The sequence below is a fragment of the Bactrocera latifrons genome, unplaced genomic scaffold, assembly GCF_001853355.1.
Source record: "Bactrocera latifrons isolate USDA-ARS-PBARC rearing strain unplaced genomic scaffold, ASM185335v1 scaffold_193, whole genome shotgun sequence".
Taxonomy (NCBI): domain Eukaryota; kingdom Metazoa; phylum Arthropoda; class Insecta; order Diptera; family Tephritidae; genus Bactrocera; species Bactrocera latifrons.
In genome coordinates, this window is record NW_017535441.1 from 530,768 (window position 1) to 555,298 (window position 24,531).

Below are 24,531 nucleotides of genomic sequence, written 5' to 3' on the forward strand. Positions count from 1 at the left end.
CTCCAGTGTTTTAGATGTGCGTGCACTGCGATGTCCTAACATCGACTCGGACCACTATCTTGGTCACAGCCGATCGATTTTATACTTGGCTTGCACTCTTGCTCTCTGAGAGCACTCGTCAACAACTCGGAGAAAATTACGTTTGGAAAATTCCAAACGATATCTTAAGTGATTAGTTAGTATATATACAGACAGTTGGATAGACATACAGACAGACGGACATGGCTAAATGTGAGTGAGGAGTACACTCCTCTGAGTTCCTGAAAAATTTAGTGGTCATCGAGATTAACTTAAAATTATAATTTATTGCCAGAAAATTGGCTTTCATCTGGTTTTTCTAAAGAGTTAAATGTTGTCATATGCGACCCACAACATTTCAGGAAATAGCCAAGGAACTATATACCTTAAAAAGGTATTTTTTGTGTCATATTTTTTCCCGCTCTTTTGACATTGTTCTTCAGTAAGATTTGCTATTTCAAAATGGAAAAATATATATAAAATATAAAAATCCAACGAGTTTAAATTATAAAAATTTGCTACCTAAATTCGGAGTGAGTGGCCTCAATTTTAAGAGCGGGTTTTTCAATAAGAGCGCCAAAAAAGTTTCTATACATATTTCTGTAAAAGTACATTCTATTCTCCATGAGTTATCATTGAATCCTAAAAAAATTACGGTTTGGTGCGTTTAAGGGTCGGCGGCGTCATTGGGCAGTACTTCTTCCGTGATGATCAAGATCGGCACGTTACTGTGAATGGGAATCGCTCCCGCTCAATGATAACCAAATATTTTCGGCCCGAATTCGATGATATGGGATATGAGCGTTTTATTGAAAACCAAGTTTAGTAAACGTGTTATCTCATGAAATGGCCTAATCGATTGGCTGCCTCTGTCGTGCGATTTGACGCCGACCCTTGAAGCTCTACGTCAAGTCTATGGTCTATGCCAACAAACCAGCGACGATTGATGAACTGCGTACGAATATCGAACGTGTAATTGCAGCAGTATTGGCCGATTTATGCTTGAAAATTGTCAAAAATTGAGTTCAACGTTTGCAAGCGCGTGCCCGTGGAGGCCATGCAAAAGAAATCGAGTTCCATACATAATGGCATCGAATTTCTTTGATATCACAAACTTTTTGTTCTTATTTCGAAAATTTTTTGTAATTCTTATGAAAACCAGACTAACGCTATGCGCTACACTAAGGTATTCAAGGCCATTGGAAATCTTAACGTATCCGAGTCAATACCTAAGTTATCAAAGATTTGAATTTCTTTTTTATATTTTTATTTTAATTCGACAAAGAAAGCGCCGTATGAACTACCCTGTATACATGTATGAATGACAGTATTTCACTTCGAGTTGTGATAATTAAAAATGCTGGTGGTTGGTCATACATCGGCAACAATTTTTCAAATGTTTCTTTAATGGCATTACAACATCTGTAAACGTAGCAATAAACAGCAACAAAAGCAACACCTTGTACTCCCGGACCAAAAAAAAATGCACACACGTTCTCGTAAATGGCAGAGTGCCAAAGCGCAAATTGAATTAATGGCGGCAAGTGTTATTGCGTGGATTTGTACATATCCGTAGATTTGTACGTCAAAAACGACACTTCGAAAACGGAATATCGGTTAAATGTCCCGAAATGTACATAGTTGTTAAAAGAGGAAAAAAAAGAAAAATGTATCAACAGAATTAGCTTTTGTTTGACGCTTGGGCATATTTATAATTGGCCAAGTGCGGAACGGCGCTTTACGGTAAACCAGTGAATCAGTATCGGCATCTCCTTACTCGGCTACGGTTGACCAGTTTTGAAAGGCGATTATTTTTCCAACAAACCCCAGAATGGTATATCGTTTTTTAATAGCTGTTAGTTAATGCGCTTATTGGCTGAAAACTAAAGAATTTTCAAATGGAAAGCCAGACAACACATTTTAAGCAATCAATTTAAATGCAATTAAATGGAGCCATGCATACATCAACTCATCGGTTTTGTAAGAATCGCTTCATAAATAAGATATTTATATATTGAGTGTAAGTTAAATATGATTTTTCTGTTTTAGATGTTAAATTCTTTATTAAGGCATACCTTCAAAACAAAAAAAAAAACAAAAAAAAACACAATATCGAAGTTTAGTTACGATTTTGTATCAAGAATGAGACGGCGAACAAATTTCATGCGCTCAAGCGTAAAAAGTGAATTAATTTGCGCTTTTTAATTTATTACCTGTGTTGTGAATTTTTGAAATACTTATGTATGATTTCATTAATTTAATATAATTTATTGCAGTTGAACGTCCACTATCTTGTCGGCAACTACTAAACCATCGGCTTCTCCATCAAAATGCAGCTCTTACTGTTTTCAACAGACAATTATCAATTTTAACGGTAAGTTTTGTTTTAAATTTAAATGATTTCTACAATATTATCTACAAAATTAAAAAAAAAAAACACGCTATTCTTCACACATTTGAACATTAAGGATTTTTCCAATACAAATGGTATACATATATACGAATAGTATTATACGAAATTTTGTTGTTCGAAGCACATCCCAAAATTATAGGCGTTAATAAAAATTTTCATTGTAATAGAATTATGTAGCCAAATTTTTCAACTATGCACTCAAAAAACATTTGTACAACATTTTATGAAAGTCTTTAAAATACTTTTTGAAGAAGGCCTCATTTTTGAGAAATCAGTCGAGGGATCTTTCAAGACATACCTCGTTCTGGGCGACTATCCACCTCTTCTATTGAAGGATATGGTGCTTAAAAATTGCCAGGCAAGAGAGCTTGACATTCCTCATGAGTCGAATGCTTTAGGTGCTTTTGGTGGATATTTTGAGTATGAAACGCGTTCAGGCTTTACTCGTCACGTTAAAGCTGAATTTTTTTGAGAAAGAGTACTGTAAAACGGTCTCCTTGATCATGGGCTTATGGGTTTGATATGTAAACAAGGGGGGGTAATGAAGGGAACAAAACGAGCCGAAATACAAAAAAAAAAAAAAAAAAAAAAAAAAAAAAAAAAAAAAAAAAACACGCCAAAGCCGCTCAAAAATCAAGATGCATAGTTTTTTTTTGGAAATTCGTGATTCGGTGCATCATGGATTTGTTGGAACAGACGGCAAAGAAGAAATTTTATTTGGCTGTATTGAGGCGCTTGTGTAAGAACATCCATCGAAAACTGCCGGAATTGTGGAAGACGCCACGATTGTGACTGAATTTAAAGCCAGAAATGTAATGAATACCATCGATTAACCACCGTATTTACCAGATTTGACGCCATGTGATTTTTTCTTGTTCTCCAAACTGAAATTGAAGCGCTGTAGAACCCGTTTTCAGTCAATCGAAGAGATAAATCAAAATGCGCTAATGCGCTGAAGAAGCTGAGGGTCCACTCAAGAAGTGCTTATGAAAAGATCGATGGAAAAATCGTTGGCATAAGTGTATTACATCTGATGGAGATTACTTTCAAGGCGACAAAATAAATATTGATGAATAATTGAAAAAGTTGGGTTTTTTTTTTACAATTTCCGTGTACTTTTTTGTCAAATTTATTATTTAAATATTTGATAATGTTTATATAAGTATGGAATCGTTTCGGGATTGCAGACATTAGGACCTGTCCTATCAAACGTGAGTTTTTTACCATTGCTATGCAGTACTATATAATATTCACTCCGGATTCAGGAAGTGAGACAGTAATAGCTTTATTTTATGTTATATATAAATTTAATGTCTAACATGTGTCTATAAAGAGTGCAATCAAAGTTCCAGCAATCTGCATTTTTTAATAGCAAATAATAAACTCTCAAAAAATATTCAACAGTCGACATTTAAAAATTGCTATAACGTCGCTTTGAAATACACATAAATACGCATTCAAAACAGGCAATTTCGAAAGTAACAAACTCGTTTGCTTTGTAAATTGTTATCACTCGCCACTTAAACTTGCAAATTTGTGTCTTAATTATTGGATTTAACATAGCATTTCATGCTACAAATGTATATATGTAAGTTTATGCTGCGATTAGTGTTGGAGTTAGCGGTATATAAAGTGTTAGTATATGCATAGTATTCGGTAACTCAAGCGGTGTTTGTCAACCCCGGTTAACGATACATTTTTTACCACCAGCAACTAGGGTGAGAATACATAGCGGTTAAGTTAAAGTAGTTTTCTCACACATGCTTTTGATTGTTTTTTTTTTTTTTATCAAAAACTTTGGCAATACTTCACTACTTTTACTTCAATTATTGCTGTACTTTGATTTGTAAAACCTTGAATGTTGGTGAATCGAAAAAAGAACTGGTATAAATACAGCAGACCGGCATAATCAAATAGAGATATGGTACCGGTTATGCCACTTGAATGAGGTGCCGACAAACTTGTTGATACTGAGTTCAACTGATTAACACTTTTCTTGCTTTCACATGCAAATTTGGCTGAAATAGAGGAGTGAGAACGAAATTGGAGATCTAAGGTAGTAGCTAATCGATTTCGGCTATTCCAAAGTATAGTATAGTATATTTTATTATGTTGTAGCTCTGACGGGTTTGTTTAAATTTCTTTTACCGAATTTGGATTAAATGTGACGAATTTCTTTCTCATTTATAAAATAAAATATAAAAATTAAAAATTTTTGAAAGCGTATTTTTTTGGCATTGCATTTGGAGTGCAAAATTCATGTCCTCTTCAGCAAACGTTTTTTTTTCAACAAAATCTCTGGTATCTCCACACCGCCTGCTACTTGGCTAATTTGAAAAGAGCTCCAGAAATTCATACTGAATATTTATTTTTTTATTTACTCTCACATTATGCCTAAGTGTTCACAGCTCAATCTGCAGGCTGACAAAAACATCGTTTGTTGATTTCTCACAAACACATGTGGAAGATTTGCTTGTTGTTGGATGCCTCGAAGTCTTGTTGGCATTAAGTGCGTTCCAGCTGCGTGGCCTATATGCAAGAATTCGTTATGCTAGTACGTATGTACATACCTGCATAAATCTGCATTCATAAAGAAGTTGTTGTTTCTTTTATTTTTAAAGCATTTTTTCTCATTTCTGTCGGCATTCATTTGTGCAGCAACCGATTTGATCCAATTTCGCGCAAGTTTGCGTGCATTCATCACCTTCTCGGTGTTTTCGAAATGTCATTTCTGTCTCTTCTCCATCTTCACATTCGCAGTTGCAGGTGGCATATGAGTATTTGTGGACTTTGGTCGTAATTTGCGCACAGACTTTTGGCAAATGTTTGGCCGAACTTCGCTTCCATTTTCCAACTTAAATCTTGTGGTTATCAAATTTATAATGGATTTTCAAGCTATAAGCTTTCTCTCAATTAGGCTATTAGTTTAGACCATTAAAAAAATTTCAACTGAAGAAATATCATTGACTACAAAGGTGAAACCGAATTTTTATTTCATTTCACTTTTCATCTTCTGTGATTTGAACTGATCACTGATTTTTTGGCTTTAGTGGTTTTCATGGTCTCAACTCACTCTACTTTATCTGTGGCATATATGTACATATATGTATGGCTATGTGTTAAGTTACGCTGTCTGTGGCATCGCGTGCAACACGTGAATTTTAGCAATTTTACCAATCCGATGACGTCTGCTCTTAAGAGTTGTGACTGACAAGTTTCTTTTGTCAGATCGCAATTAAAATCTTTTTACAAAAAAAAAAAGTTGAAGAATTTATGTTAATTCGAGTTGAAATATTGATTGAGTGGTCAATGATTTATTGAAGTAAAATATGGTAACTTTGTTAGACATAGCAGAGAAATGATGCATTTATATTTTGAGATAAAAAAAATAAATAAAAGTAAAAGAATGATCTGCCATTGTTTTCAGAAATGCTGCATAAAGTAAATGCAATAGGAAAAGTATGGAAAATTAGATTTGTGCTTTTGTGCTCATATTAACTCGAAAATAGCATCTCTGCTGAAGATCATTTAAATTTTTATTTAAAAATTATGAACATTTTACTTTTAAAACAAACCAGTTTTCTCCCCTTTCTGTGCAGAAAGTTTCATATTTTAAGTGTCATCTATTCAAGTATGTTCCTATTATTTATATTTGTCAACATCATCACTTTATTAATGGAGTGAAACTTGGCTTTGTAGGTTCATGATTAACCCTTATGTTAATGACCAACTTTTGCGATGTCTTTTAGCAACCAGGAACGCATGGAACTTAATATTGTAAAAATTGTTTGTTGTTACTAAATATGAGTACTTGTGAACTATTTTTGTAAACACTTAAAAGGGAGATTACTGCCATTCCAAATCCTATCTACTATACAGCGTGACAATGGGAGTAAATAGATCTCATAATATTATAATTTTTGAACAGTAACACTCGAATTTATCGGAAAAAAGAAGATAACGGAACACTACTTCGTGATATGTCGACAGTTTTTAACTCAAGTCTAGGTCATACTCGTAGTCGTAGTGGATGGGCTCAATACATTCAGTTGGAAATAGTTAAGTGTGGTATCAAAATTTGGTGGATTTGTCATTCGGAAAATTCATACCCTGTGAGCGGTATTATATACAGTGGTAGAACAAACAACACTCGCATAAAAGTCACAGTGAAAAAGTAATGAAACAAAAGGCGGCTTATTAACAAAGAAGTGTAGGATCGTCTGTATGGATAACTTTTTACTACACTACCCATTGCTAAGCGTTTGGAATATTGCCATTATTAACACTGTAAACCATACATTCCTAGTGTTAGGGACTGCTAATAAGACATAAGAACAATATTCATATTTTTTGAATTTCACGTTCCTAAAAAACAAAGCAATGTCATTCTATTATGGATTTTATGGACATTTAGATACATCTGCTAGTGATATAGTAGAAAGATAGATAGAAAATAATTGAGGTTTTGCACTGCGATCAGAACATTCATTGTGCTGCAAGTAGCTGAAAATTTCATTAATCAATCACCGACAGTCTGTTTCTGTTTGTTCGTATATAAATCTTTTATTTTCCAATACATTTTCCGACTAGGTTTTCATATTAACTACTACTTATGTTGCTTTAAGAAAGGCATCTATGAAGGATATTATAGTTTTCCGATAATTTCAGGTACAAAAAATATCGCCTACTTATCGGCCATTAGCTATCAGGCTTTATCGTAGATGTATTGCCATTTGTTAAAACTTGTTTGGCTGGTGCCACTCATTTAAATTTTGTTTGCTAATAGTAAGTGGTACTAAAACGCACCTCGTTTTGACTGTTGCATTAGTACTCAGTAGTAAAATATAAATATATATAAATGTATTTTTTTTTTTTAATTTTTACGTGTTATATAACGCGGTAATGTAATGACATTTATTACGTAAACCTTAAAAACTGTCTAGAAGTCGCCCAAAAAGCTTAATTGTTACTAATTGGCAACTTCTAGAAGTATCAAAAAATAAAATAAAATTTTTTAAACACATTACCAGACCAAGAGCGTTTCCTATGAAACAACAAAAGACTTAAGACACAAACTCGCTGCAAATTGTCAACAAAATGAGCTAAGTCATACCATGCATAATGCAACTCACTGATTAGTTAAGTAAACCTGACCTTCTCGGATATTAATATTCATAAAATTTTGCACGTCAGCACCTGCCATCTAAGACCACCAAATTAATTCGATGCAGTCAAGCAAAAATTGTCAACTGTTGGCTGAAATCATGTTCACGTCACTTTTCAAAGCACAGCACCAAGCACACTTACTTACTTATTATATATGTGTGTGTATGAATTTGTTTGCTCAGACTACTAGACATATTTTTAGCTACGAGACAACGCGCATGCGCCGGACACCCAGTGAGCTGGCAAATTGTCTACTTAACTGCATTATATTGCACCGCTGCATGCTGGCGACTAGGTGCCGATTGGCCGCCGCCACAACTACAAAGCAAGCATATGCGCGTACGTATTACCATTAATGCAAAAGTATTTCTGCAAATAAAACAAATATTCAAATGCTTAACGCGCTTTTCCAGCAAACACGCCACTATGGGCGAGCACACCAAAATATGCCTTATGTGGTTTTCGCCGGCGAGACATTGCGTAATTGCCAGAAATTTTCGTTACTCATTTTATTGGTTTTATTGGCATCCAAAATAAGTATCCTAAAGTGGCTTGATTGATGTATAATCACATTAGGAAATATATTTGAATGCGGTGAACGATCAAATTGGTGCGGAGGAATTGCAATTGCTGCCACAGTAGGAAGAGTTTGACGGAAAAACAATGCCATCAATTGACAAAATGAGGAAAATTTCAGCATTTAACGATGAATGCGGTGACGTTATGTAAGTAATGTGCGAAAAAGTGGGTTATGAAATATAAGATGTGTGTTTAGATGGTAAGGAGTTGGAATTTTTATATAAAAGCATATATGTAAAAGTATAAGAGAGCTAATAATAGAGTATATGAGTCTTCTTTCATACAGTTTCTGCAGTTGGCGTTCGGCAAGATTCTGAATCTTACAGCATGAACGCCAATAGAACAATAGCCTGTTAAAACTCTTACAACTAGGGAGGTGCTAACCTTATTGAGTACAAAGAGCCTACTGGACCTCATACAAACGATCTTGGTAACCCAGTGCTAATCAAGTTCTTGACGGGGCCCAGCCAGCTGGTAGTAGAACAAACGCGGGCTGCATCCCCGAGCAGTAAATCTTTCGCTATCTTAATGGCAGCAACATCGGCTTGAAAAGCATTGCAAACTTAAGTAGAGAATTCCTTACAATAAGCCTTACCACAAGCTTTGAGCCATCCGTAAATAAGCTAACTGCACACGAATCCCGCGCAGATATGTATGTGGACAGAGAAAACAGCACTAGACTTGGTGACTCTATATCCGGTGTAAAGACAAAGCTTGTTTCTGATTGTTCAGACATATTACGAAGCAGGAGGCTTCTAGATGAAAGCGTTAGGAATGAGTGGCGAAACCGTAACGGTCTGATGACTTACGACTACATTCGAGATGTTGGGCAGGCGGAAGGAAACCTCTCTCTGAGCTTGCGCATTCTACTTACTGGGCATGAAGCTCTGAATGCATTTTTGCATAGGATAATCTTATCAGAAAAGCCTGAATGTGTATGTGGAGCACGCATTGAGGATTGGATACATGTCATTGCAGAATGGCCAAAAATACTAGCACATCAGGAACCTTGAGGGAATGGGGATTACCTATACAGATGGACGGCTAAATGTAAGGTTAGATTCTTGTGTGATTTGTGGGTGCAAGGGATGAGAGTATGGGGTCAAACTCCTGATCACCAGGCCAGAGCAGTATGGAAGCTCAACTGGTAGTAGTTTCGGCTCCGAAGTCTGACCGGAGCTTCATCAAAATTGAAATTTCATTGAATGTTTGAATGGTAACCGCTGAACTACTTTAAGCTTTAATATTCTCTTTAATGCTAGAACCAAATATAACTGCACGTATGCACGTATTTAGGACTATGAAAAGCTGATCTCTTAGCACATACAGTCTCCATCACGTTGGTACCTTCGAAAATGCATTGAATTACAGTTGGTGAAGGCAACATTTTTAATTGATGTTATCCAACACTTTCCAGCTGATCGATATAATCGTATTGGAATACATTAATCTTTTTATTTCACTAAGCCAAAAGCCGCATTTACCGCTTCTGCAGAAGGAATTTATGACCAAACCCTAATTAAATTCACCAAAAATGCCAACCCAACCAAATATGTGAAATTTGGGCCACCTGTGATGGTGGCAATTGCTTGATAAATCCAACGACAGTGACAGGTGTTATAATGAAAAGAAGAAATCATTTTAATGACCATATACAGACTATTAGTGAGCAAGTGGACTACTTTTGATTGTACAGCAATCAATTTTAATCAATTACTTCACTGGAGCTCAATGCATTTGATTATCCTAACTAGATAATGGTCCAATATTTGAACTTTTAAAGTCTTTGTAAATTATTAAAGGCATTCCTTTAGTTCTGCAGAAGGTTCGTTTTTGTAAAGTCACCATCCATTTGCAATATATGTATTTATAACTCAAGAACGTCAGAATGGGACAGGTACAGGCTAATTTGATCGTTTTATGCTAAAATCAAAACATTTCATATACATATATTCATATGTCTGGAATTTATCCGACGATTTTGCAATTACATTCGATGAATATTGAACAAAACATTACCATATGATTAGACACTAGGCGTGAGACACGCCCTCTTCCCCTCTTCCCCTCTACTCATACACTATGACAAGAAGCAGACGTATGTGTAACGTTATACGAAGCAGTATTATGCAGAGACTATGACGTACGTATTTTACGTATTATTTGTTTCAAGTGGTAATATATTTGTGAAAATGTTAGTATATCATACTTATTTATGTATGTGCTACACCTTATTTGCCATTTAATTATTCCGTTATATTGTTATCATGATTAATGATATTCTTGACAACAAGGAGGCTAATATTCTTCTATATAAAGGAAGTTTTCAGAGCAAATTGACTATAGTAATGTATATATATTTTAATACCTTAAAAAAGAAGATATTTCAATAATCATAAGGCTTACTCAAATTTAAAAAAAAACTGAAAGTCTAAGAAGATATCAATATAAGGGAAAATAAATAAATATTTTAAATTAAAAAAAATACAATGTATTTAAAACATAAGAAGGTTGGATAGATTTGGCTAAATGAGTGAGAGATTGCACGTGGACTGATATATGACATATGAAGTGAGTTTAAAGTGAACAAGATACACAAAGAAAATCAAAAAAAAAAAAAATGTAAAAAGTCAATATACAAAAGTTGTAGATCTTCTCATTATCTACAATATTGTTGTATAACTTTTTTCTATGAGATTGAAGAGAGAAAATGAGAAAAAATTGAAATGTTAAGACTATCTTGGAAAGTTTTTGGGAAGCCAATTAAAAATATTTTACAGTAAAAACTTTTAAGTTTTTCAATTTTTTATAAAAAAAAAATTATCCGAATGTTCATAGTAAAGTCTCATAAATAAAGAATTATACACCATTAATAAACCGTAGTCCAATTTTTACGAAAACATTTTCGTTCTTAAAACCGCCAAATAAAGTAAAGAGAATTCAAGCTTCAATGAATAACAATTTTTCAAATAAGATTAACATAGTTTGTAGTTTTGCCACTTCGAATGCGATTATTATAATATAAACTTTTCTATGACCATATAAGTATATATATGTGCACATACAAAAATAGCTAAGTAGCTAGTTATGTAGATATGTTTCATATTATTTAAACCGATTTGTACGCACTAAAGATTAGGCTTACATTTATGTAGTAATAAAAGAGATACAATTAGCGTAATAAAACCGTTTGTAAGCATTTTCGCACGTCGTATAACTTCGGTTTATGTCCATCATATTGGAAGTGAATTATGTTGAGCTTAGCTGACATAACAACATAATCGCCGAATGAAATATCTACATACATGCATACTGTATATAGTTGCATAAGTAGGCCTAGTTACCTGCTGTGTATGCATGTAAAAAATTTACGAGCAATGATTACTATATTAGGTGTTGTATAGATACTTTTCTTCAAAAAGTAAAATAAAACTAAATTTCGGAAACTTTAAACCCTTTGTGTGAAAATAAGTACGACTTTTTAGTTTAAATTTCGTGCGAAAACTAATTCGTCGAAATATTTTTTCCCATGTTCGTAGCACCTGTGTGTACCATCAAAGTAATCATTAGGGTTTAGTATACGCTTGACTGTCTGAAGGACATAAAGTGTGTTTGGCGGTTTTTATGATCACCGGGATGTCACGTAATGTTTTACTGCCGATGAGTACTGGATCTTTGCTTACAACCGGGATACAGATAATCAATCAGCCAAATATCGTGGCAAGGGTGAGCCGAAGCCGAAAAAACCTCGTCAAAGCAGGTCAAACATAAAGGTTAAGGTGACAGTTTCCTTGTATTGGGACCAAAGGGGATCTCTTTGAGGAGATGTCATAGATTTTGAAGAGTAAATTAAGAACAAAGTACTATTATTTTTTTCTCACCCTAGTACGAGGTGTGTTCAAAAAGTATTGCSAATTTTGTGTTTTTTCAAAAATTATTTATTTATTCATGAATATCTATTTTGTCGCCTTCAAAGTAATCCCCATGCGATATTATACACTTGTGCCAACGGTTTTTTCAATCTTCGAAGCACTTCAAAMAATCATTTTTTTTATCTTCTTCAGCTCCTCCTCCAATGCCGTCTTTAGCTCGTCAAGAGAAGCGTAACGTCGTCCTTTCATGGGCCTCTTCAGTTAAGGGAACAAGAAAAAGTCACAGGGGGCCAGATCTGGGGAATACTGGGGCTGCACACAAGCAACGATGTGTGAGCAGGGGCGTTATCGTGGTGCAAAAGCCAATTTTTGTCACATCTTCTCGGCATTCTGAGAACATTTTGAACCACCGATAAACGTTGCTTCGGTCCAAGGTAGCTTCTCCGTATGACACAGTCAACATTCGGAATGCATCCGCGTACTTAATTTTGTTTTTCACACAAAATTTGATATAGGTTCTTTGATCCATTTTGTTGAATAGGTAAAAATCGAAGACGATCCAAAACACTTGCAAGCAAAGCAGCTGTCAATAATTAAATGCACATTCAAAGTGGCCGAGCTTGTCGGCATATGTGAGAGACATGAGTACCAACAAAACGCCACAAAAAATTCGAAATTAGAATATACGTAAAAAAACCTTTAGAGCAGTGTAACTCACATTCTACTAATGATTTCTCAAGGCGCAGCGACTTACTTGATTTCCCCTATATTTATTGGGGTTTTCCGTGAACACGGCTTAGATGCTTATAGTTAGTAAGGATATTTCCTTAATATTTGTTAATCGGTTATCAGGGTATATGTCGAGGATCTGGATGATATTTATATTTTTATATATTATAGATATAACCAGCACAAGTGGCTTTCCAAAATTTCCTAAAGTATTTAAATGTAACGTAATCCGGCTGAGTTTTGGAACATTTCTTTGACCCTAAGAAAGAATTAATATAGAAATCGCTGTATTTTTTCCACTTGTTTATTTTTTTTATTTAAAGGTTTCATATAATCTCATAAGTTCGCGTTGAGAATTGCAATTGCGTAAACACATTTTTGTATTACAGCAACCATTTTTTTTAAACAAGTGTACAAATTTATGATTTTACGATGCGTTTTGACAAGTTGTGAGTATCCAAATTATGTTTTCTTTTTAGAATATTTTATGAAGATATGTACATCTGCTGTTTTCATCTGGGTTTTCGGGTATTCAAATATTAGGTTTCTAGGGATCGTTGAGAAATGCTGATGAAGTCACAGAATTAATAACAATTAAATTAAAATTTGTTATTTTCAGTCTACATATTCATTATTATCATATATAAATTAAACAAATATTGATGTAATTTACTTTAATTGTTCTGACTTTATAATTACATGATTTTTTTTAACTGACAGCATTTTGATTAACTGATAAGTCATTTGATTCGCTGACAAAGTCATGTCTCTCATAACCATTTATTTTTGAAATTAGGCAAATAAATATCTAGATATTATATACCATATATTAGAGTGGCTCAAAAAAAAGTTTAATTAATGTTTTTTTTATTTGGACGAAATTTTCACGCTATCTAAGGAAACTAAATTAAAAGTTTTTTTTGAACCACCCTATACTATAAACACTATAGAAATGAAAACGAAAAACAAAACCGACCTTTAAAATATTTTTTTTCTTCAAAACAAATTTCTTATGTCGCCCTCCACTCTATAATATACTGCTAAGACATGCGCTTGTATGGTTTCATGCCATTAATGATATAAAAATAAAATATAATAACTCACTTTTAACAGCCAGCACTGCTGAAGACTCAATTTAAAGTTTCTTTTATTCTTTATTTAATTTTATAAATTATACCTTATATAATACACACGCGTAGTAATATATATGTACATTTGTATGTAGGCATGTATGTGAGCTTATTAAAAATGAGCCTAAGCGTAAATTAGACAAGGTCGCAATTCCGTGGCTATTTCGGCTAAACTAATTTGTAAAGTATAGAATCTGTTTTAAACGCGTGGTCACTGACTACAGGCGCACCACGCCGCGCATGCGCAGATGAATGAAATTTTGATTTTAGAATGTGAACTTATGTCGTCAACTGCAGTAGTTTTAAGCTCAAACAAAATTGTGTAAAACTTATGTGTGTTTGTTTGTATATGACAGTCGTGTGTGCTTTTGTCAAGGTGCTGTGATGTAAACTCCATTGTGCGGCTGCTGCTTGGAGTTGTGTATAAAAGTGGGATTAATAAAAAAAAAAACTAAAAATGAACAATTAAAATAAAAAATGGGACATTAGACCTTCGCTTGAAATGGAGCAAGATGTGTAATAAAGGTGAATATGTTGACAAAAAATTATAATAAATAATGACAATTTGTTGAACAAATATGCAGTGACCTACTTTTTAATAAAAAATTAAAAAAATTAAAAAAAATTTGATATAAAAAATTTTAGTGTGCACATTTTGTAGTTTATCAGTCAGCAATTAAATAAAGTTATTTTTTAATACATTTTTTCTTTGCACTAGTTTCCCGCGCATATAATTTGCATAATTAAAGAAAGTATTTTCGCACGCGTTTTGTTGTAGTCTTCTTCTCTGTTGATTTTTTCATATGATAGCTGCTGTCATACTTAATTTTTTTAATGGTCATGTGGACTTAAATTTAGATTTAGAAACAGAATTCCGGCTTTTTTACAGCTGCATCCAAATTAAGACAATTTATTGCCGCCATAAAAAAGAAACAAACAATTAAACCAGCAACGCATAGAAATAGACTAAGCCATTCATGCTCGTCTTCATTTGTAGTTATCAAGCGATTATCCAGCATCTCAATTAAAGACGCTGCGCATCTCACTACAAGCGGCAATAAAAAAGTCCCACTTAGTTTATTTATTTTGACATCTTTAATTTACTTTTGTTTTTGTAGTTAAACACTTTCTTTCGAGCACTTTTCTTTTCTACGAGAGCCACTTTTTTATTAAAATAACAATTATAGTACTTCCTCTGCTAGACTCGAATGTGATTATCACACGCACACACACACACACACTTACAATTGCAACGGTTTTAGCCGCGGTTTAGCTGCGGTGTTAAAGAATGAACTTATCACTCAATTAAAATTTTTACTTAAGCAGCATCTAAAAATTAATTCCTTTGCACGAAATTGAAATGGAAACTTTTTCACCGTTTCTATGCTATTCGTTACTGTGGTAAACGTTGTTTGGCGGTAGCGCGCATGCCCACTGCGTCAGTTTAGTTGAATGGCCACGAAGTAACTGTTTGACTATAAATTACTACGCTCAGTTTAAAAGTGGCGGCAAACAGCCAGCAAGCAGTCAACGCCACCAACAAAGTGAAAAACCCCATACTCAAGTGTACAACAACAACTACAGCGCAACCAAGACAAGGCGCTCCTTCGTTGTGAGTTACTGTAGTCTCATTGTAGCTCATTTACAACAAATACAATAAACTTTTCGTGTAAACGAAGAAAAATAGTGGTATAAAAAGAGATCTCTTGAAATCCATATGCAAACAAAGAGACCATACAAAGTGTCCCAACGAGCACAATAAGTTCGGTAAAGTTGAGCTGGGGTTTTGTTGCTCCCATTAGTTAGTGCTCGAATAATGCGCTGACTATTTGTGAGACTTGCAATATAGATCCGAAGCTGATTCCCGCCTTCTTAAGAGTAGCGTTGCGAGTTGTACTGAGCGTTTTCGATACAGTGAAACTCCTAAAATGTCTGATAGCTTGTTTTTCGAATGTTGAAGTTTGGTTGGCTTTTTTTAGGGCAAGTTCGTATATAATACCTCTGTCTCCTTTCTTCTTTTCATTGGGACTGCCTTTTATGTGGCTGGTCCAAAACTCAGCGCACAATCCTGAGGAGAAACGTTTCGCCTTCTCACTTTAGCGCGCCTTCAATGGGATGCTCAGAGAACTTTCATCACTTGCGTGAACTTCTATATCCTCCAACTCTTGGCAAAAGGTGCTACTTCGTACAGAGTAGGCAATTGAGAAGTAAAGTCCTCTTCCGACGAACGAAGACCGAACTGTATTAGTCACTCATTCTGCCGTTTCCGTTCCGCTATATGGTGCAGAGGCTTGGACGATGACAACAACTGATGAGTCGACGTTTCGAGTTTTCAGAGAAAAGTTTTGCGGAAGGTTTATGGTCCTTTGCTCATTGGCTATAGCCAATACTACAGTCAATGGAAGCTGTACGAGTTGTTCGACGAAATTGACATAGTCCTCCTCCATACCTCCTTCCCTCGACCACTTATATAATTCATATATTCGAAATCAGAACTCAACATTGTCTTAAGATAAGATAAGGTAAGAATAAGCCTTCTAATAAGTCACAACGACCTACTTAGTCCTAGCGTAACGATAAGTTCCAATATATTGCTAGGAGGATATATATGGATTCAAGGGGACTTTATCCTTCGTCTGCAGACTGTTTTGGAATTAGTCACCGGGTGTTCTGCAGTTTTAGCTAGACCCATGCTATATACTAGTAAGCGCCCATTTCTACTCACAAACATGGCATGGCGTATGCCTTGGAGTTGTTGCCAATACCAATCCCTACCTACTCCTTATTCTTTGCGCTCCTTTACGGTATGAGGACCTACCGCGATGAAGGGTTGGGGTACTATCACATTAGGGGATGCTGCGTAGTGACCAGTTCATTACCGACTATCCCTTTGTGACCAGACATCCAGATAAGGTGAATTTGGTTACATTCCCATAGAACATCGTCTGACTGAAGAAGGACATTTTTGTATCCGTCATGAGTGTTTGTTAAATGAAAATAGACGTTGCCCTTAGGTGATCGCCGGTGAAGCTTCTTTTATCAACAACGGATTCTATTTCCGACTCATTGGTATTATGAATTGAATTTCTTCAATAGTACCATTTCTTTTTTCATGTTCTAAGGATATATACAACTCTCAGAAAAAGTTATTTATAAGTATTATTATAGAACTTGCTGTTTATCTTAGTATTCGAATAAATATTTAAGGGTTTCATGGTTCTAAATTTCGAAAGCTCACTGTGCTGCCTCGTTTTTAATTTTTTTCTCCTGAATTGTAAGCAAAGTTAAAGAGTTAGACTGCAAAATAAATTTCAACAGCCCTTTACTCATGCAACACATACAAATGATATCAAGAATAAACATTTTGATAAACGTACATATTTTTTCACACTCTCAGCGATCGTATAAAATCTCATTGAGGTTTTGAATTGCTCCTACTGCTGTTAACAAAAGTCAGTCTAGAGACGCTCTTAATATATTTATTATTATACTAATCATATAAATAACGAATTTAAATGAAATAATTTTTTATAGATATCTCGTTAGTTCCTTGATTTATTTTAATGAACGTTAATTATTTTAAGCTAGCCTAATAAAGTTAAGAATATTATTAATATGTCCGATATTGATTTATGTTCAAATGATAATATTGAATTATATTGGAATCATCTGATTTATTTCAATTTCAAATTGAAAAAGTTGCCGTGAAAGCAGTTACCTTGTTTTGAATATGTATGACTCGTTTAAATAATACAAAACTACGATTTCATTTGCATAATCGTTTGCAAGCTCGATATGTCACTATAATCAGGTAGCAATAACACTGATAATAAATAATAAAGTTTAACGCCCGATGTCATAAAATACGCATTGGTAAATAAGCATATACATAGGAGCACGAGTTTTTGAAAATTTGCTTGAATCTGGTATGGAAAGTAGTAAATTTACTCTTGTTTGCAGAGATACATTGTCGCCCACCAACAGCGCCGGCAGTTTTAACTCTGGTTTTAGCTGCAAGGCTGTCGCCTGATAAGTTCGTTAACGTGTCACAGTGTCCTTGGGGAGGGGAAAATGAAGAAAAAGATAATATTTATTATAAATCCATGTGAAACTTGCAAAAATAAAATTTGTTTTGATGGAAATTTCTTTTCAACAATTTTCAAATTCAAACAATGTCAGCTGACTTCACTGAGATGTTAATTTAAATGATATTTTCAATATATTTTTGATAACAATTTGTAAATTCACACATATCATTCTATTAATTCATAACTTATTTAATTAGTGCCCAACTTAACAGTGGATCTTTCAAACCACTAATTTTGTTGTGGTTGCCAAACTGGAACATATTTATTTGACAGGTAAAATGTTTATAGTGTTAATAAATATTTTCACCGAAATTTTCATATAATTCTATAGCATTTTCTCAACTGGAAAATCTGGTGTTTGAATTTTTATTTCATTTGCATAACCCCCAAGGGGTGATATTCTAGTTAAAGTGCTTTACAGTCAGCAATATAAAATGAAAAAACAAAAAAATATTCAAAATTTGGTCACTGTGTCCTTAAGGAGAAAATATAACAAGTCTCCAGTAAACGCAAAACAAAAGTGTGTAAATTATTTCGGTTATTTTTATGATTATGTGTGCTTATAATATATTATGAATAATCCACAACTTAGTACCAAAAAATCGTGGTTTTTAGTGACGTGGCGTAAATACTTCACAAATAGTAAAAACCAATTATGTGCTAGAAATTATAAAAAAAAGTTGGAGAAGCTGGAACATCAACCTCAGCTTAATGCATATATAACATCATTGGGCTTCTTTCGCGTAAGTTCATGATAGAATGAAGAACAAGTTATGAGTTGAAGTATCGCGAAAATCCAAAAATTTATTATAACAAATTATCTATACTTGTTAGTGTTGAATACATGAAACGTACTTAATTTTTAATAATTGCCTTAAAATTGGGATACGAGTTCGTGCCTTAAGTCTTTTATCAATGGTGTGTGTATGTATATGTGGAGGGCTGGAGTCATGTGTAGAAGTTCACGCAAGTGAGGATAGTTCTCTGAGCACCATTTCAGAAACCAGAAACTTTTACATAAGGCTCAAGCAGTTCACGACTTCTGGTCTAAGACCACATATCCACTGGATAGCCTAAGAACATCCGTTTGAAGGCGAGCTAAAGTGAGAACTCGAAACATCCCCTCTCCAGGGTTGTAAAAACCTGAAACTTGAAAGAAGAATTCCCAATCGATGACGATAGAGCGGGCGTTCCATCCCGACTATGAAGAAATTTGAATAGCAATAAGCCGTCTGAAAAACAACAAAAACAGCGGGGGTGGATGGATTGCCAGCCAAGCTATTCAAATACGGCGGCGAAGAACTGATAAGGAGCAGACATAAGCTTCTTTGTAAAGTATGGTCGAAAGAGAGCATGTCCGACGATCGGGATTTAAGTTTGCTCTGCCTAATCAACAAAAAGGGCGACCATACAATCTGCGGTAAATACCGTGTGATAAGTCTCCTCAATATCGCATATAATGTTCTATCGAACAAATTGTTCTTCAATCTACTTTTTGTAAAATAATTCGAACTGCAAGCCTATACAACTGCTGGCGTACGCCGATGATATTGACATCATTGCCTTCTCCTGACTGGTTAAGCAAGCGAAACAAATGGGTCTGATAGTGAACGAGAGCAAGACGAAATATCTTCTGTCTTCAAAAAAAAAAATATATATATATAAAAAAAAGCAGTCGTTGCATTCGCGACTTGGCCCCCACGTCACTTGGAAGCAGTATTAACACCAACCACAATGCCAGTGATAGAAAATTTTTTGGACTCAAATTCAAAGGTGCCACAGACATCTTAGCACATTAGTGAAATTTTTTATTTATATTTGTTGAGTGGTGGGATTGTGGCCCAGATGGAGTATCATTATGAAATTCATGAGAAGTAGTCAACCTTTAGGACATAAATTTCCACAGAATTTGTGTCCTCAACAACTATTTATCTTCTCATATCATTATGCCCCGAATTGCATAAAGCATAGCTGTAATTGGTTAATTATTCTATTCAATATTAAATGGTGAACAGTTAAGAAATAAATGACTGAAATTCTTTTAACTAATTACTAAACGATTTTTAATTTTAACTTTGTATGCCTGTTGTATGAAGTATTTTCAATAAAAGCCTTTTCTATAAATATTGAAAACCGTCAACGAAAATACCCAAAAATACAAAATATCTACTTGAATAAAATTATATTAAAATACTCAAAAAAACACACACAAAGCATTTTTCAATTAATCACACCGGTGGGTGCGAAAATTAATAATAACACCATTGATTCACACTTCATATAATGATTAGTTTTTGCACACACGCTTACATACGCGCGACCAATTCCGCCTGTGATCTTGCAGATTTCTTTTCGCCAGCTGATAGTGGAGTCGCCACGAGGTCATTGTGTGTGTACGTGCGTGTTGCGTTGGCCTTTCCAACGCCTGCACATCGCAGCGGCGAATTCGATCGCATTTGAGTCGCTGCGAGCCATGGCAACCGGAAGCATAACTAAACATTGTAAACACATGCGCAAGCGAAAAAGAAAAAAAAAATTATACATATAGGGTGATCCATTTTGAGGTTTACTATATTGTAAAGAAAAAACACAGGAAATTCAAATATTATCATTCGAAATAACATTCTTTGGCATTTATTTTTTGAAGATTATGTCTTTCAAATGTTGGCCGCGGCTACTGACACACTTGTGGTTTTGCTCCAAGCCTAGAATCGAAGCGGCATTTTCTACATAGACTTTACATATCCTCACAGAAAAAAGTTATATAATAAAAGATATCACACGATCTTGTTGACTAATCGACTGGCGCAAAACGTGAAATTATCTGTTCACCAAAGTGTTCTCTCAATAAATCCATTGATTGGTGAGAGTGGCGCCGTATTGTTGAAACCAAATTTCGCCAAGATTACGAGCTTCCATTTCAGACATCAAATATCTGTTATCATAAAGCGATGAACGTCACTATTGACGGTTGCATTCTCACCAGCATCATTTTTGAGGAAATATGGAGCGATATTTCCACCGGTCCATAAACTACACTAAGATGTGTTTTTTCTGGATCAAATGACAACAATTTAATCTCTTCAGGTTGATTTTCGTCCGAAATGTGTCAATTTTGCTTTTTTACATTCCCATTGCGCCAGAAATGGGTCGCTGAACAAAATTTGGTTCATAAATGTCGGATCTCCTTGGAACTTTTCAAGAGCCCATTTAGCGAAGCAATATCGCTTGGGAAAGTCGAGCGGCTTCAGTTCTTTCATAAACTATACTTTGTACGCTTTCAATTTAAGATCTCGACATAAACTGCGCCAAGTTGTTCCATCTGTCAGGCCGAGGTGCTGCGAACAGCGCCGAATCGACTCTCCACTGTCTATCTGTACACTCTTAGCGCCGGCTGCTATATTTTCTTTCCTGCGCGCTGGAAGTGGTCTATTCGGTGATTGCTGAGTCTCAAGATGAGAGATGCTGTTCCGAATAGTATGCTCAGTGGGCCGATTATGGTGACCATAAGTTGAGCGAAGTAGGCGAAACGCAAACTCAACCGAACGTGAATTTTGGTAATAAATTTGAACGACTTGTAAACATTGTTGAGGCGTAAGTCTTTCCATGATGAAATTGCAAACAATACACGACAGCTTAACACCACTCACCATTGAATTGGCTATTGGAAAAAGTCACTACTTGGATCACCTTTTATATTTCATTTATATAAATATGTGTGCTGGTATTGTGCGCATTGCATTTGCTTTATATTTTGTACCGGACGTAAAATTTTACTCGTACAAACAAAATGATATTATTGTGCGTCGACTGCGCATGTGTGCAGCGCATGAAGATATCTGATAACTTATTTGTTTCTAGGCTTCATACGACGGCTTAGACAGCGTAGTCTCAGCTTTCGGATTGGATATCAAAATTGAGGAAGAAATGAAAGTGGAGAGATTTGTGGTTTGAAAAGGGAATGTGAGTCAGTGCATTCAAATGATAGCTTTGGGATTGTAGGCCAATAGTCATAAGGCTGAGCGGCAAATTTAAAAGCGCAATGTAGCCTAACAAAGTGTTCACGCATAATTAACTTCAATTTTTTTCCATATTCATGATAATTTTTTTTTTTTTTTGGTTTTTTTTTTCTAATTCAATTGTGCCACATTAGTGTGTAAGATTTACACAATAATTGTGAAAATTCAATTATTATTAAGTGAATAAGCATAACTGCTTAAATGTATGTTTGTTTTTATTTTTTTGCTTATAATGAAAGCAAAAACCCTGGCTTTAAATGTCACGCTGCGGCGTAATATGAATAAAATCAAAACAAGTGCTTAAAAACATGACAATACACAAGAAAAATAAAAAACACGAAAACAAGAAAACGAGAATAAAAATCAAAAATTAAAAAAAATAACAAAAAAATCATACTAAAAGCAAAAAAAGGTTCAATTTAGCAAAACAAATTTAAACCCGCTGCAGCAACATCTGTTGCACGACTTGCCACCATTTACTCGACTTATCAAGCGGGCATTCGCAATTTGCCCGAACAGCTTGCGGTGGTGGCATTAACAATCTGATTGCCGTTCGGGATCAACATTTAAATGCCAGTTGCCACCAGAAACAATAACAATAACGTACACAAATGAAAATAGCAATTCATGCCAACATCAACACAGCCGAGCAGCCACCCGCTCACCCGCTTGGCACGATCAAAGAGGCGAGCAGCGCCACAGCAGGGGGAGTTTAAATTCAGTTAGCCACTTAGTCGCGGCAGACAAAATTGCCAGTCACTAGCGGTACGTTCGTTTATTTGTATATTTGTATGTGTGAGTGTGTGTGATTTTGTGGTTTCCGAATTGCGCCGCTGCACTTGAATATGAAAATCGTAGCAAAAGCGCACAAAAAGTACGTAATTTACCGTAAATTGTTAAAATGAATAGCGAGACAACGGTGTTAAGGAACCAGCATTGGTTGCAAAAATGAATGCTGAACTTTTGTTGATGGCTTTAATACATAGTGACTGAATCAATTATGCACTATATACATACATATATATATTTACAGTATTTGTGTTGCCTTGTTGTTGTTGGTGTTGCTATACTATGATTTTATTGGAAGGTGGCAAGAACAATAGACAAATGCAGTTTAGTGAGAGCAAATGTGTGTGTGTATAAAAATCTCTACTTACACATAGACAAATATATATTTACATAAGTCTACACATATGCAAGTTTTTATGTTTTTCTTTGTATTTCATACCCCGCCTTTTGTTCTATTTTGTTGTGATCTCATATGAAATTTGGTTCATAAAATCAATTATTCTATTATCTTAAACATGCTTGTTCGCAGCTGCTAAACTTACTCAACTATTTACATACATACATATATGCTTAATAGCTATTGATATATGCTCTCAAGTGTAGTTACGTTTTTGGTATATTAAATTTTAGTCGCATGGGAAATTTCACAGGTTATATCATCATTTTTAATTAATTTTTGTAATTTCCGTGCAATTATTCCACCTTTATTCTGACAGCTGGGTGACAGTTAAAAATTAGTTTTGAAATCGGTGCGTCTACCTTTGCATCACACGGAAATAAAAAAGATTACAGTCATACTCGTATGGTGAGTATTGCGAGTAATAGGTTTGGTTAGATGGCTGATTAACGATCGCAACGTGACTGTTAAAGAAGAACTTCTGTGTTCAATTTTATAAGTTAGTAAAAAGCCAATACAAATTTGCACAGGCGTTTAATTTCCACTCCCGCTAGTTCGGTGAGATTTCTGAAGGTATGCGCTCCCAAGTGTTTAAGTATTGACCTCCCGAACGCGGTACTGTCAAAAAAGAAGTGTTGAGTTGTTTCCACCTCATCTTTATCTTTACAGCCTCTGCAGATGGCATCTGGTACGACGTCCAACCTTACAGCAAGGTCGCCAATAAGGTAATGCCCCACAACTAGAGAGAGGATAGCCTTACTGAGGGCATAAAGATCACTAGCTCTCTTGCGATCGATCTTATGCCAAACGTTTTTTGCGAAAGATGCTCTAGCTTAGCTTGTCTTGCCAGCACATCAACTTTACAATTTACTATGGCCTGGAAACCATTCCAGACTTAACACACGTAAATGATAGCGAGATTATTGACGCACTGTTAGTGAGTTGAAGGCTAGAATAATATCCTTGCTTTCTGAATGATTGGTCACTTCTCTGAAGGAAGTTGCACTTCGGAGCAGTAGGTCTGCTGCTACCTTAACGGCTGCGAACTCAGCTTTGAAGTCACTGCAATAGTCAGAAAGTCTGAAAGTGGAGTTGACAGAGAGCTCCTGACAGTATACCCCTCCACCAACGTTCCTCCCAAGCTTTGACCCATCCGTAAAGAAGCTCACCGCCCCTCTACTCAAACGGCTTCTTCCCACCCATAACTCACTCGTCGGTATATGGGCAGAGAAGGAGCCGAAATGATTCAGCATTTAGCAGAATTGGCGTTTGAGGATATGGTTTCACGGTTCTCACCAGACTTAGAGAGACTGCTTCCTTATATACGAGAG

At 35.2% G+C, this 24,531-nt stretch overlaps 1 protein-coding gene across 2 annotated transcripts in view; it reads right to left on the bottom strand.

Annotated features, from left to right (window-relative positions):
- The window catches only part of LOC108967630 (major royal jelly protein 1), a 19,811-nt gene extending 4,451 nt beyond the window's left edge, over nucleotides 1-15,360 (bottom strand). The window contains exon 1 of one of the 2 annotated variants that reach the window (XM_018931180.1): nucleotides 15,153-15,360. The gene's annotated coding sequence lies outside the window, so the exon portion shown is untranslated. Of the gene's footprint in view, nucleotides 1-13,881; nucleotides 13,900-15,152 lie in introns of those variants that run through there. The other variant, XM_018931181.1, reaches the window with a different exon arrangement.
- Between the last annotated feature and the right edge of the window lie 9,171 nt (nucleotides 15,361-24,531).